Consider the following 11790-nt stretch of genomic DNA (forward strand, 5'->3'; position numbering starts at 1 on the left):
GGGGGGGGGGTAATGAAAATAGCCGGACACTGTCCAGCTACAGACGGAGTGAGACAGGGTCCAGCATCTGTGTTATTTTTAAGGAGCAAAATGTCACTGAGCAACGAACATGCTCAAGGCACATATCTGACCGGGTTATATGGAGGGTCAAGCTGAGGCCACATCCAGATCCAGATCCAGCAGGTTAATTGATTGTACTGGTACGTCCACATGACAATATCTTCTTGTATATTCAACATTTACTTCTCTTTATTCACTGCTTGTCATTTATGAATTCAATACAACTCCTGTTATTCATTTTATTGCTCAGTATAGAAATAGTTGTATAGAAATGTACAGTCTCATTTCTGGGAGACAGAGTTGGGTTTATTGAAATCAGTTCCGTTGTAGCTGCTGACATGAACATAGTGGATCCACTGGCTCTATTTCTATGGCCCTGAGAGCTCAATACACTGCAACTGCAATAACTTCAGAAAACATCTTCATCAGTTTGACAACACATGAGCTGCAGATACTCACAACACAAGCGAGGTGGGGAGTGAGTGACTGGTGAGAATTATTACACCCCAGATAGTGGACATTATAAACGGACAGTCGAGTACAATTACAAAGAGTTACTAAAGAGTTCAAAAAAATAACAATAAGGTAAAATAGAATAAGACAAAGACAAATAGGAACGTATTCATAAAGCACTTTGTATTTATCTGTTTGAAAAAACACACTCAGTATTATATCATGTATTCATAACAAAATGCACACATGTATTCATTTTAGGTGGTTCATTTGCAGACGTTGATGCGGCATCTTTTAATTGATGTAATTGACAGAGCGGAGAAAATGACCAAAAGTGTTTTTTCATTTAGCAGATGAGCTCGTTATGTTGCAGACTGCTCACAGACAGGTGACACGTTACAGGACAAACCAGGAGGCTCAGTCAGGTGTTGTATCTCCACAACAGCTTCACTGCTCCAGGTCTCTGAGCTACTGGAGGATGAACACTGTTCTTCATAAACATATTCCTTCATGTTTTGATGATGGTGGTGGAGAGCGGTGTCTGACACATCAGTCCAAAATCTCCCATAGTTAAAAAGGACTGAGAGCAGGTGACGGTTAATGTCACAGCATCTGATTCACATCTCATCAGACCATCAGTGACCCCTGTGACCTGTGATGGAGTCCTTGTCAGTTTTCAGGTTAATCTCTCTGTGGGCATGTGAAACTACGTGCACACTACTGTGTTTTTATTTTAAATGGCATTTCAAATGAGAACAATCAAGCATCTTAGCTCAGTATCAGAATCGATCTCCATCCAGACTATCACACCTGAAAACACACACATACCTGAGTAATCTCGTACACTGAGCATGTGCGAGCAGGTGTAAACAGGAAGTAGATTGTCTCCTCTGCAGTTTGTTAGTTACAGTAAATCCTCTGAAGGAGGAACAGCAAAGACAGTTGTAGCATTGAAATAGAGAATGTAAGTGAACAACAGCTGCTAGCAAAGACAACAAGGTCAGTAACACTGTAACTCATTATTATGTTCTATTCACCATAGTCTAGGCTGATGAGAGCCAATCAGGAGAGACTGGGGGTGTGACGTCATCGTTTTCAAAGGTCTCCATTTTCGCCCATCCAGACTACAACACAAACCCCAGGGTTTTCAGAATAAAACAGGTCGAGCAGCATTTCCAAAAGCCTCTGTTTTCAGTGTTTGAAATCGCTGGAATCATGTGGATGGGAGGAGGAAACGAAGCAAAAGAGATGAGTTTTAAAACGAAAACGTAGTAGTGTGGACGTAGTTTGAGTCGGCAGCAGGAAGGAACTGGAGACAGAGACAAGAAGAGACAAACAAAAACCATAAATGAAGGGAAAGGCTTAACCACAACAGTGCAGTTCACTATAACAACTATGATAGTGGTATTTCTAGTGTTTCTGTGTTTCTTTTTGCACCTGCATCATTCATGATTTCTGTTTTTCTCTGCCTGAGCCCCCATTTTCCATAAGTTCATTTATTTATTTGACAGGGATGATGCAATTTAACATAGATTGATGCACCTTCCTGTTAAAGGAACAGTCTGACAAATTGCAAAATGTTTTTTTTTTCTAGCCAGCAGTTAAAAGAGACATTGAGGTTCACGCAAGAACATGTTTCATTCTGATCCCAAACCTCTCGCTCTTTCTGTGACTTGTGCTCGTACAAATGTCCAAGTCACCAAACTGTCCTGGCAGCACAAACTTGTTGTAAATCACTTGTTTCAGCCTGATGAATGTCAGGATTCAGTTTAAAGTCAGAATTCTGAAAAAAGGGAGAATTTCTGTTCTGAGAAAAACGTTAGATTTGAGATTAAAGTCAAAGTTGTAAATAATCTTTTTTTTCACGTGGCCCTACTGTCCTCTTCTGTATTAAGGCTGCCTTTTCCGACCTGTGAATGTTGAAATTTCATTCACAAAAATGTTGTCACTGGTGCACTGTCAGGTTTTATAAGAGGATGATACTGAACAGAGACATAAATGCTTTTCCTACAACTACTGAACTGTAGAAGCTGTGCCAAAATATAATCAAAATCAAAAACTCTCAGTAAATTGACAAGAATTCATTTATTATTAGTTACATATTGTATGTGAGTTATTTTCAGTTTCATATTTCAGCTCAGATTAAGGCTGTATACTGTTGCCCTGAGAGCTCAAAGCTCTTAAGTTGCAGTGCGTTGAGCTCTCAGGGCCACCGTAGCTTTATGATCTCGGGTCAAATGAGTGGTTTTTGCCATATGAAGAAAAACATCCAGCAGGTCGGACCACTCCTGAGAGAATTTTCTAAATACAAGAAAACGTTTTTCTTTTTGGTGAAAGAGTTCCCGACAATGAAATCAATGATTTTAAAGGTACAGTACATTTTAAAGCCTTTCTGTGTCACTAAATTGATTTTACTGTGTTGATTATTAGCTACAACCTACAAACTTGACAAAAGCCAAGAAGAACTCAGAGAAAAAAAAAAGCATGCAAACAATTTGACCTTTGAAAACTGGCGTTGGGGAACTGGCCATTTATTAGAAATTAGTCATGGATGGAGAAACATGTGACCTCTGCTCCCAGAGGACACATCAGGCCATTATGTTTGACTGGTTTGGGATTTCAAGGACTCACTGATAACCATTTTCAAGATTTATTCTGTCATCAGGTGACGACGAGACCGAGGACATATGTCACTGATGTCACTGGGTGTCACGGTCAAAACACGTCTCACACCCCCGAGGAATTCCTCAGAGGAATCCTTTCCAGCTATACACACAGCCAGAAGGGACGTGTTCTTTACCCTGCAGGAGAAATCAACAGCGCAACAGTGATGATAACAAACATACAAACATGCACTTTGAGGTGAAATACAGAAAATGTAGCGTGGACAAACCCCAATGTGAACAGTTATTGATTCTCAACATATTTTTGCAGCAGTATTTGTCAGCAGAGGAAAAGGTTTATAGACATCTTCTCTTCTGATACCAGTGTTAGACTTAAGCTTTGTGAAGATAATGTGATATTGTTACATATATTTTGCCAGTTTACTGCTTTATTATGGCTCAGTGAGCATGATGTGATGAAGATATCTGCCAACACATTAAATATGAGACCTCCATGTCTTTAGCATTGCTTCTAATGTATGTTAATCGATATATGGTCAGTTGAGTAGCACAGTGAAGACCAAAGGTGTGTGATATATGACATATATCTTACTTTCAAAAGTTCTCAGTCCTTCATTCATTATGTCACCTGAGTCATTTGTTTATTTCATTCATTCCCAAACTGATCCATTTATATAAATTAAACGAGTGTCCACCCCACCGAAGACAAGGATTACAGAAATGGGGGGTGATGGCCTGCAGCCACTTACGCCACATATCTTCAGAGTATGGATTATCATGTTTGAAAACAGGGTTTGTATCTGTAACTGTAGTTTTGTAAATTTGTGCAATGAAGTTTGTATCTGTGGGGGTGGGGTCACATTTTGACAGGTTTATTGTACGGTAACGTTCTGTACACAGGGTGTTGCAAAAGATACAGGCTAACGGGTCAGGAGAGAGGGTGGGACCTCCAGCTTCTGACCAATCAGTGTCTTGCTACACAACCACATATTCAGATGAGTCAGCTCATCCAACCCTGAAAGATGAGACCTCTGTTCTTGTTGAATTCAGGTCTGGAGACTGAATTCAATAGAACACCTTTGGGACGTGGTAGAGCAGGAGACATGGAGCAGAGTCTCAGAGAAAAGTTTCAACATCTGGAGGACCCATGAAGAACTGAGGAGCTACCCAGTGTTCGTGTGCTTATCCTGATCAGTGCTCAGTGAGAATGGTACAGTACATCTCCAGGATGTTCTGAGATGCATCTTCAGTGATGTTCCTGGGCCATTGGAGGTTTCAGAGCTTTCATTTCAGAACTCCTGGCCCAGGTGAGCCCAGCCCTCAGATCTTAACCCCAGCGAGCTCATCCAGTCGCCACTGTTCCCACTGAGGTCTTCCGCCTCCTCCAGCCCTCTGGATGGTGAGCTGCTGGATCTGCCCAATGAATGACCCCAGGATACGCTCATGATGAGGGGAGAACTCCTGCTGCTCATGGGAGTGGATGACGTTGGCCTGTGGAGCAACTTCTCTGAGTGTGGGAGCTGAGTTGGAAACGACAAGACACTAATTGGAAATGGCCATGACCACTGCAGAGTGAAAGCTGATTGGACTGTTTCACACTGAAGACAAAAGCCTGATGTTAGCAGGTATTAGTTTTTTTTAAAGGGACTTAACACATGACAAGCTATGAATAAAGTAAAGTGTCCAATCTGCCAGGTACAGCCAGACATGCTCTACTGACTCTAATGACTATATGCAAATATGATGAAAATGTGTGTGGCTGATATTATCTATGTGCAGACTTGGCCATATATCTACAGTGTGTGTACACTGTAAAGAAAGATATATTCACTGTCCTCAGTTCCCCTGCTTTGCATTAGTCTTACCCTGAACAGCCCTCTCTGCACCGCAGCATGGCCACCCTGGCTGTTCTGGTGAGAGCCGGGCCCCCGGCACTGAGCCGAGTCCCAGCCAATGTGCTGCAGTGGAGGGGCTTGATGTGGGGCTGCAGCAGCTGTCTGCTCCCTCCTCCCCTTACGGCTCTGATCTCTGCTCTGCAGTTCACACCTGATCAACAACGACTGCACTTCACACAGGAATTTTCCATTTTCTATTTTCTGTCACCCTCCAGAGCCCGGCCCCACCACCACACAATGGGCCCCAGACCAATGGCAAGACAAGTGGTGCCCTACAACTGCAGCACGTCTGGTATGTCAGGCCTGCCTCCATCTCTCTGGCTGTGGAAGGAATGGAGAGTCACTGTTCCTACATTGTTAACAAAAGCCACCGACATTACGTGATCAAAGACAGGGAGAATGTCAAATATCACATCAGAGTGAGGAGACGGGAGCTGGAGGAACCATTAAAGGTGCTGTGATTAGCATTCTGCCTTCAGTACAAGAATAAGTTCATTTAACCTAAACAATTATATCACTTTCTACATTTGTTTCTTACATTTGATCAAATGTGGAAAACATGTTACCACATGTTGTAACATGTCACAAATACTGCAGATTTTCTGTTTCCCCATAAAATCTTCAACATGCGCAGTAGACAACAAATATGTCAGTTTCCATGTCCAAAACCACGTTTCCCATGTGTCAGCACGTGTTCCACACATTTCACATGGGATTTTAACATGTTTTCACATGTTAAATTTCACATGTGTAAAAATCACATGTACATGTGGTCCCATGTGAAATTCATGTGGTGTTTCTGTAAGGGTTCATACAGACAATTATGTATAGCCCAGTGTATGTGGATGGTCATGTGATGTATTCGTTTTCAGGTGTGTTGGTTTGGACGGAGATCGTTTTCATCTGAAAATGAAAACATATTAGTTAGTGCAATACTGCTACGCTGTGCAATATGGACAATTTATAGTTTATAGTTATATCGTTGATGCTTAGATGCATATTTTATTTAAAATCATTAAAATATATGATTACATATTTACATAATTTCGCTGTGTATTGTAACAATGAAACTCTTTTTTTCTTTTTTTTCTTTTTGAAAATCCTGAATTTCCCCAAGGGGATAAATAAAGTATATATCTATTTATAAAGAATCTATCTATAACATATTAGTGTGGACGTTGCCTGACAGACTATCACATTGAGAGTTGTGATGTTGCTGGTTTGAAGGGGATTGTTTGACATCTCCAGCAAAGCTTCAAAGTAACTTACAAAAATATATTGTGTGAGTGAAAAATTTTATTGGGTCTTGATCAACTACAAATAAAGCAATATGATATAAGAACTGTCTTACTAATACAGTTGTTTCTCAGTGACGATGGATGTGCACCAGCATTAGCAGGGAACACTGAGTCTGGGTCTGCACTGGCTGTGAAGGAGCCTCAAGAGGAACAATGGGCCAGTGGAGGCCAGATTGATGATTGACAGGGGTCAATGGCGACCTTTGTGGAGGTCACAGTGAGGTAAGAGGGCGGCTCTGTGTTCAGAGCCACTCAGAGAGCCATCAGTAACTTGTTCCACAGACATAATGACATAAACAAACAAGGCCTGGTGTTACTTCACCTGGGAGGAGGGAAAACTGCCATCACCTGGTGGAGGTGGCGATGATGTGGGGATCATTCTATTCTGCTCTCTGTCTGTGGTCTTCAGGATAAAAGCAGAACTCAGAGCATCAAATGACTGAATACATGAAAGATGAAATCTTCCAAAAATTCTCTCCTAAACTTTCTTGCTGAAATCCTGCAGAGACAACCACACAGCTGTGCCCAGAGTGGAGGGGAGAAGTGTGTTACCTGTGCAGGAGGAGGGGCTGGGGTCAGGTGGCCTCGGAGGGAGCAGTGTAACAGGACACTTTCAAAGACAGCACTTAAACACTTAAAAAAACCCAACAAGTGTGTCTCTCATTTCTGCTCACCTGTGAAGCCCCGGCGTCGAGCCCCAGGCAAGTCGCTACAGGATCCAGAGCTGCGGCTGCAGGCGAAGAAGAGCCTCAAATGTAGCTTCACATCATCACTACAGTGTCGACAGTGAGCCTTTTACTATGTATATTTCATATGTTATATATGTATGTGTGTGTGTGTGTGTGTGTGTGTGTGTGTGTGTGTGTGTGTGTGTGTGTGTGTGTATGCATGCATGTATGTATGTACGTACGTATGTATATGTATAATATAAATTACATATTGAATCTGTTTTGTTGTTTTGAAATTGAAACAATTTCCTATATTGACATATATGTGTAGCTATTACAAACATGTATGTTTATGACATGTTACATAAATATATATCCATCCCAAAGCCTGTCAGTATATTTTGATGATACATATGAGTATAAATATTAAAGATAGACATGTATGTCTAAATTAATAAGAAATTAATAAGAAAATCATATATAAACATAGAATTTTTATGTTTTAAGTATTTTCTTGCCTTTTACTATGTATATCTTATATATGTATATGTTATAAACTTATATATTAATGTATCCAGAGGATGTATATATGTGACAACAAATATCCCCTTATAGGTGACATATATTGCAACATCATATAGGGACATATAGCATATGTCATATATTACATTTCTGTATGGGATCTCAACAGGTGAAATGCAACATAAGCATACCTGTAGCAGGATTGTTCTCCAGGTGTAACAGCAGCGTCAGTGCTGTCCGAGCAGTGGCTCTAGCTTCTTGAGTAGCTGCTGGTCGACAGGCCTCAGTCTGAGGGAGCTCTGATAGCACTGTTTGATCTTGTTTGTTGGGTGGAGAGCAAACACTGCTGGGTGTCAAAGACTTTTACAGTGATGCTATTAGGCCGCTCAGCTGGGTCACGAGTGCAGGAACTAATGAGGCGTTAGCTCTGTTATCAAGAGAGTAATTGCTTTTTAATTAAACTGTAATTGAGTAAAGTTGTTTTTCATGGTAAACGGGGGTGGGGGGTAGGAGCGTGGTTAGGCACATCTGTCAATCATCTGTGCAATATTCCTTATCTGCTGCTATTTTCTGCTTTTTGTCATCTAATTATACATACTTTTTTAAGTATGCAGTTTTTTTTTCTTTGCACTGTCACTTTGCTGCTGTAATACTGCAAATCTCCCGACGGTGGGACTAATGAAGGATTATCTGATCTTATCTTATCTGGCAAGACAAACCAGGTGGTTTAAATACTGGATGATAGTCTGTCATCCAATCAGCTTCTAACCTGATGGGTGCTGCTGAGGATCTGAAGAGGTGCAGTGTTGACGGTGACTTTTTTTGCCTGATGATAGTTTAGTTAGTGAGTTATGGTTTCTCAAAAAGAAACATTATGTGATGTCACTGATGAAATCACAGGTGGACCTGCTGTCTCAGGGGCTGCATCCTGCCGAGGCTGCATTTGAAGACTAATTGCGTCATGGCGACGCAGCTTGGCTGTCCCATTTCAAAGGCTCCTAGCAATGATGCAGAGTAATGATGGATCCTTCATGGCAAACATATCCAAAGATTCATTGCATGGTGGTAATGAAAATAATATGGAAGCAAACAGCACTGACGGAGAGTCTGAAGATTGGGTTTCAGCTCACTTCAACAGGTACAACTGTTAAAAACAGACTTAATCCACAAATTCTTGTAAAAAAAAAAAAGAAGTTACCCCTCGTCAAGTTTGGTGCCAGGAGTGGCGCTATGTGACACAACGGTAAGAGTGGGAACAGGTACTGACACAAAGCAGAAATCCTGCGTAGACCAGACTGCCTCATTCTGGTTCGGCCTTAAGGACGCGGCCCCTGCTGGCCTAACAAAGAGGCCAGACTGATTCCAGCCTCTTAAATGTGAGGATTTCATATCGTTGTAAACTGAATCTTTGAGTTTTAGACTCTCAAACTGCTTTCACAATAAAACTAACTCGTATAAGCAGAAATTTTAAATACAGATGGAACCTCTAAAAAAAAGTCAGTTGACTCCTTTCACTCTGACAGACGAGTTTGGCTTTCTGTGTCTTTAAAACTTGAACGCAGCTTCTCTCAGTGGAAGGTGTTTCAGGTGTAACAGCACCATGCTGGGCAGGTGACAGGTCTGTGGCATATACGGTATTTATGTGTATTTACCCACTCATTCGTAGTTGTAGTATTTTATAAATAATAGGCAGTTTATTTTGTTTCTTTACAGATACCCCATTCACTTTAATACATCTTTGATTTCAGTGACTCACACAGAGCAGCTGTGTGAATATAAGTCATGGGCTTGTGCTGCGTTCTTCAGTTGGCAGTTACATCCTGAAAGACCAGCCAAGTTATTGTTATTGTTTCTCTTATTCCTTCAGGCCTAAATACCTTCATATTTTATTGGTAGTATACTCTTTATAGTTGATTTGTTTACTTTGTTGTGTTGTGATTTGTTATGTTTTTTGGGGGAACTATAACATTAGTTAACAGCATGTTTTTGGACACGATTTAAACTGTTATTTTCTAACCTGTGACAGCACATGAACCAAGTGTCAAGGTTTGTGGTAAGCAGGACCCAAAATGCAGCCAACACAGAGGAGACGGTGCAGAATGTCTAATAAAACAAAATAACTTACAAAACAAGCACAGGGAACCACAGGAGATGACAACAGCAACATGAACAGACTGAAGACAAACCCAGAGATAAACAGACGAACCGACACCGACAAAGGGAAGCACAAAGACTATATAGACAAGGGAGGCACTGGTGATTGAACACAGGTGAAACACATGATGGCGGGGCAGACAATCACCACACAGAAAACAGGACCAAGCCAGGAAGCAAAACACTGAGACACACAAGGAAACAAATTACAAAATAAAACAGGAAGTGCACGGGGAAACAGAGCACAAGACAGGGAAGACTAAACTAGACACTAGAAATACCCAAATCAGAAATACTCAAACCAAAAATACTCAAAACCCAGAACAGAAACCCAAAACACAGAAAACTAAATCAACGAGAAAGTCCCAAAAAAGTCCAGAAAACCAAAACCCTGGAGCCTCCAGGCTGAGACCATGACACCAAGAAGGTAAAGACTGTAATAGATTGATTTTGTTTGAATTATAATAATAATTGTAAATTTAAGGAAATTTAATTCAAGTGTTGTCATTTGGACAATCTAGCTAAATCAGCTGATATATGCTAACACCAGGATCGAGCTACACTGTAAATATGGATAAAGAACAATGTGTTTAACACAGGAAGTGTGGTTTTAGTGGTTAGAAAATGTATAGAAAATCATTATTTTAATTTGTAATACTTATATATTGGAATCTTTGGGTTCATCTATTGTTTTTAATAAAAATATACTAGTTATAAGAATTGTACAGCAGAGAATGTGGTTTAATAATTTTTGGTATTTTAGGGTTAGGCTAATTATTCCACATACTATATTATATATATTGTTATTATTATTTTATGTTTTCTTTTGAAGTCTTACAGTTCAATGATTTCAAATGGAGATATTCAGAGAATGCTTGATTATTTTTGGATACTGTTATTTTGATATATTTGTTCTGAGCCTGATGAGTTGGCAGTTACACCCTAAAAATCAGTAAAGCCACTGAAGACCAGCCAAGTTATTGTATGTTTCTTTTATCCCTTCAGAATAAAACCACCCTCTTTTCTTTCCTTAAAATGTGTTCATCCTGTATGAGTCTGCTGTGATTCGTGGTTGCAACATGTGATCTGAGAGACGCCACAGCTTGGAAAGGGGCAAATAATTAGCATGTTCACCCAAAAATTAGCATGTTTACATCAATGCTGATAGATAACCTGTGACTCCTGCAGAGTCACTGAAAAACAGAAACAAGCTATTTGAAAACGTTACTTTGCAGTCTGGCAAACATTTAGCATTTTCTGGCATATTAAAGACCAATTTTCAATCTGTATATTTTCAACATAGTTTCGATATTTTGACAGTTTATTTGTTAATAGATTAGAAATATTTATACTACGTCCACATTACTATATTTTAATTTGAATCAATCTCCAGCCAGAAAAACACACCTGAAAACACACACATACCTGAGTAATCTCGTACACTGAGCATGTGCGAGCCGGTGTAAACAGGAAGTAGATTGTCTCCTCTGCAGTTTGTTAGTTACAGTAAATCCTCTAAAGGAGGAACAGCAAAGACAGTTGTAGCATTGAAATAGAGAATGTAAGTGAACAACAGCTGCTAGCAAAGACAACAAGGTCAGTAACACTGTAACTCATTATCATGTTGTATTCACCACTGGTAGTCCAGGCTGATGAGAGTCCATCCAGACTACAACACAACTCCAGAGTTTTCAAAATAAAATGAGTCCAGCAGAGGAGGAAATGTTTTAGAACGAAAATGTTGAAGTGTGGACATAGCTTTAGGTTCTTAGTGGGACCCCCTGAGAACACCTCAGTGTACCCCTGAATATACCCAGATCCTTAAGACCCACTAGTGCAGACAATTGTGATGAAACCACAGGGGTTCTTACAAAAGTTTATTCATCCTGATTCAGATGTTTCTGCTGGGACACAGGCGGGAGGGTCGGCCCCCAGCGAGGCTCAGGTTCAGACAGGAGGCATCAGCAAACTGAAGCAGCAGTCAACAGCAGAGCAGAGATAAAGCGTGAGATCTGACAGCGGATACGGTTACATGTCACTTCTGATAGCTCCCAGCATTCCTGAGAAAATGTCTGCCTATACCTCACTTCAGCACCCCAGCCCCCCTCCCCCCCCC

The sequence above is a fragment of the Seriola lalandi genome, unplaced genomic scaffold (assembly GCF_002814215.2).
Source record: "Seriola lalandi dorsalis isolate HSWRI2012SDOR001 ecotype SW California unplaced genomic scaffold, Sedor1 jcf7180002054883, whole genome shotgun sequence".
Taxonomy (NCBI): domain Eukaryota; kingdom Metazoa; phylum Chordata; class Actinopteri; order Carangiformes; family Carangidae; genus Seriola; species Seriola lalandi.